The following is a 5000-nucleotide window of genomic DNA, read 5'->3' as shown; positions in this document are numbered from 1 at the left end:
AGGTCCGTTAATCTAGAGAAAAGGTCACAATGTTGTGTAGAGGTGGGGGAGAGGGAGGGAGGGAAAGTTGTTCAAATCGATCGATCCTCGTACTTGACCTTAGCAGGATTTGAACTCAGATCGACCGGAGACAGGTGTAAATATCACAACACATTTTGTCTGACACTCCGCCGATTCTGTCTCATCACTGCCACCACCACCACCTTCTCTACCGTCATCGATTGCGTTACTTCACCGCCACTGCCATCCCCTCCATCCCCTTCCACAACGACCACACATACCACTTTTAAACTATTACCTCTACTGTCACAGCCACCACCACTACCATAACAACACAAATACCACCACCGCTATCACTGCCTTGACAACAACTCCATCCCCAACAACTTCAGACACCGCCGCCACAATCCCCACCACTACCATAACCTGTACCACCAACATTATCACAACTACCACCACAACCACTACAGCTAAAACCAACACTAACACTACAACCACCACTACAACAACCACCAAACCACCACCAACAACAATACCATCACAACTACCACCACCAACACCAACACCACTACAGCCACCGCCATCACTTCAGTAACAATCAGCACTACTACAACCACCACAACTACTACAGCTACTACCACCACCACCACCAACGTCAATAACAACAACACCAAACTATAACCGCACCACCAACAACAACACCACCAAGACTAACACTACCCAGCACAGCAACAACAATAACATTATCACCACTATCAACCACCACACCATAACCAGCACCAGCACTACGACCCACACCAACAATACACCACCATCAACACCAACCCCAACACCACCAATACTACCACCAACACCTCTTCATTATTCCAATATTGCTGGCTTCCATAATTTATGATTTAACGACTTCTTCACCTTTGACATTTGTCACTGAAAAAAAAACAAGTAAACAGAAAAGAAAAAAACGATTGATGGAATGATCGAATGATGGAATTATGAGATAGTGGAACGATAGAACGGTAGAGTGACAGAATGTCAGAATGGCGGAATGATGGAATGACTTGTTAACTTCGTTTGGCATCGATTTTACATATTTTATTGCGATTTCCCCGCAAGCGTTCGTCAATTTTCACGACGTTGTTGGCACCTAAAATTTATAATTACCCGTAACTACCCATAACTTTCTATAACCACTTCTAACAACTCATAACCGCCCTTAATTCACTTATAATTACCATCACCACTAATAGTTTGTTTATTCTCTCCGTGCCATGAGACACATAAGACCGAAACACGATCTGAGAACTACGTTAAGGGTACACGTGTCTGTGGAGCGCTCGGCCACTTGCACGTTAATTTCATGAGCAGGCTGTTCCGTTGATCGGATCAACTGGAATCCTCGACGTCGTTAGCGACGGAGTGCCAACAACAGCCATGAGAGACATAAGACCGAAACACGATCTCTCCGACTTGTTCTGTTTTCTGTCACTATTCTGCTCTCATTCCAGCTTCTCCACTCTTCTCATCTTTCTTTGTCAATGGTCCTTCGCTATGTGGTTTTAGATCAGCCCCTGATGCTCTTTTGCCCTCGGTCTTCCACTTTAGTGCCACCATACGATCGTTTTCTCGATGTCCCAACATCTGTGCCTTATTTCGTCACAGACGCTCGTTGTCGTCTCAATTGTGTCATTTCAGACTCTTTGCAATCACTTGACGTCGAGTATTCTTAAGCATGTGAACTGGAAGCTGTCCATATTTTTTTTCTTCCATTTTGGTCGTTTTCCAGTTTTCACACCCGCAGGTCTGGAAAACATGGAAGGAAGAATAGAGAGTGGTAGATCAAGTGGTAGGCAAAGAACACAATGGATGGACAATATCAAGAGCTGGTTAGACAAGAGGGGCGAGGCAGTGGGAAAACTAGAGAAGGCATTCGTTACAATGCCATCAATGTGCTGCGGACGTTTGATGTATAACGACGACGACGATGACGGCACAGATATTCAAACGCACCCACACACACACGCACACGTCCACGATTCCATTAACCATAGAACTTAATTCCTTACCACCAGTGAACAATCGTTTAAAGAACACATCTCTCTTTATTTTGGAACTACGGTCACTACAAAGAGGGGGACATTACATGGACAGACAATACAGTACAAAACGTGGGGTACATTTAACGAATGAAATTAACGAATGAAAATATGAATTATTAAAATGAAAAGGATGAAATGGCTTACGAGCCCCACAAAGCTCGCAGTTTCATTTTACCGTTCTGTTTATACAGTGTTTTTTTTTAAATTCCCGTCTTCATCTGTTATAAGTTCGGTTACGTCGTCCAACCCTATTACATTAAGCAGACTCTCGTATCGAACAAATATTCTACTGTTCGTAATTATATCTGGGAACAACTCTTTTAATTTTTCCACTTTGTCTTTTACTATTAGTACTGCTCTTTGGTTTGCTTCAAACATATCTGTGCTACACAAGTACACATGTACTATACCAAATCAAAGAAAAGCTGATACAGGATTATCGCAAAAGAACCAACATAGTTTGATATATTTCTCTCTTAGTTTTCGCGCCAGCCTGTTTGTTTCTCTTAAAATGTTTATTTATAATTCCAATAAACTGTAGCAATATATATATATATATATATATATATATATATATATATATATATATATATATATATATATATATATATATATATATATATATATATAATTACGGATGACATGCACACTTCACGTCAACAGTTCACCCTCGATCTCACATCGCTGTTAGGTTTGGAGGGGGGTGTTTTGTTGCTTTTGTTCGTTTGTTTGTTTGTTTGTTTTTTCTTTCATGTTCGTACTAATTTGTTCTTGTTGTCTTTTAGTTTTTTGTTTTCGTACGTGTTTCTTGGAACAGTCTTTTTTTATTTTTCTCCTCTGTGAAACAATGGGCCTATTTATGACGTCATAATACATTCCTTCTTAGAACTCAGACGTTATTCGAATGGACTTGCGTGTGTATGTACGTATATTTGTATGCGTATCTCTAGCCATATGTGTGTATGGGTGTGCATGTGTGTTTGTGTGTGTGTGTGTGTGTGTGTGTGTGTGTGTGTGCTTGTGTTTGTGTGTATGCATGTGTACGCGGATATACATATATATATCAATATGTACACACACACATATATATAATGTACATGCATACACACACACATATATATATATATACATATATATATATTGATTATATTGTGTAAATATATATATATGTGTGTGTGTGTGTGTGTGTGTGTGTGTGTGTGTGTGTGTGCGTGTGTGTGTGTGTGTATATACATATTGATTATATTGTGTATATATATATGTATATATGTATATATTATCTATCTATATATATATATATATATAAATATATGTATATATATACATATATATATATATGTAATTTATAATATATATATATGTAATTTATAATATATATATATATATATATATATATATATATATATATATATATATAGATATATATATATATATATATATATATATATGTATATAGAGAGCCCAAGTCTGTTTGAGATCATCTTCAGTGTGACGTCAACCTCGCTGGGAGACAATTGTCGTAATATTTTCTCTATCGGAGCTACTATGTCAAGACAGAGAACGTTTGAAGAGCTTCTCTGTGACGTCCGTCACATTCAGCCCTTTGTAAGATGGAGTCATTTCCGGTTAGAGCATTGCGATGACTGATAGACTCTTCTCTACATCATCATTGATAATGGACACTTCACGTTAGATTGTTTGTTTAGACATTTTAATAATGATTTCGTTTCAGACGATCTATTGCGGATATTCGCATATCTTTGGATAGACAATTGTGTGCATGTGTGTGCGTGTTTGTGTGTCTGAGTGTGCATATGTGTGTATGCATGTGTATTAGTTTACGTGCGCCTTTATTTTATGCGAATATGTGTATGTGACGTAGGAAATGGAAACATATACTTCAGCTCTAGCTATTTGTCTGTGCAGGCCAATATGGCACCGTAGCTCACCCACGCATCATTCTTTATTGAATTTTGCGGCTGCCATCTTCGTCGAACTCATACGCATATCTATCATGCAAAATGTGCGGAATTTCATTTAATGTCGGCTGGCTAGAATCTTTTACGTAATGTTAACTCATTCTTTATTGGTTGTTCTGTGCTATACATAAGGGAGATAACCTTAACTACAAACCCGCTCCATAAAAATCTAATTACATTACGTTTTATAGATTGGCAGAATCGTGAGAGCGTTGGACAAAATTTCATGAGGTATATTTGCAGCATTTTCCTGCGTTCCAAGTTCAAAATCCATCGAGGTCAATTTTGCATATCACCTCTTTGAAATCGATAAAAAATAAAAATTTAAAAAAAAACGATATAGTATTAGTCAAATGCTTCAAAGTTGCCGGTCTTGTGCCGAAATTAGAATCAAATATTTAATGTAATTGAATGAAATACTTAACACCGATGGAGGAAACGAATTTATGAGGCAGCTGTCTATGAATATTGGAAGAATAAATAATCAAAAATTAGGTTTCAAAATTAAATTAGCAAAAAATAAATATGGAAACAGAAAAATATATAAAATCGTACTTTTTCAGTAAGGCGTCTCTGTCTAGTAAAGAACACAGAGCAACCAAAACAAATTTACATATATATATATATATATATATATATATATATATATATATATATATATGGGTATATGTATGTGCGTGTGGCTTCCGTTGGCTGTGTTTTAATGGGAACATTAAGTAGATAATCTAGCGGACGCTAAAAGATTCAATAGATGGGAATGTGGAGTCGTTATTTATTTATTTCGTTTATGAATTTTAGAGAAGTATTAATGTTTCGAGTCAAAAGATTTCTCTGTACACCCGGGAAAACATACAAACATACATAAATACATACATACATACATATATAGATATATACGTACGTACAAATTATCATCATTTCCAAC

The 5000-nt window shown here is 37.1% G+C and overlaps 1 protein-coding gene and 1 long non-coding RNA gene across 6 annotated transcripts in view; one reads left to right on the top strand and one right to left on the bottom strand.

Moving 5' to 3' along the window:
* Positions 1–5000, top strand: part of LOC106884094 (neo-calmodulin) — a 484648-nt gene that overhangs the window by 307841 nt on the left and 171807 nt on the right. The gene's annotated exons all lie outside the window — the stretch shown is intronic.
* Positions 1077–2648, bottom strand: LOC106871556 (uncharacterized). The gene is made up of 2 exons (XR_001409667.3): positions 2272–2648; positions 1077–1800 (listed from the first exon to the last, which is right to left on the bottom strand). It is a non-coding gene; the product is annotated as an uncharacterized LOC106871556 (long non-coding RNA).

The sequence above is a fragment of the Octopus bimaculoides genome, chromosome 23 (genome assembly GCF_046866305.1).
Source record: "Octopus bimaculoides isolate indiv1 chromosome 23, ASM4686630v1, whole genome shotgun sequence".
In the NCBI taxonomy this organism is placed as follows: domain Eukaryota; kingdom Metazoa; phylum Mollusca; class Cephalopoda; order Octopoda; family Octopodidae; genus Octopus; species Octopus bimaculoides.
Note: the sequence above shows the minus strand (reverse complement) of the source record. Positions and strands in the feature narration are given on the sequence as shown.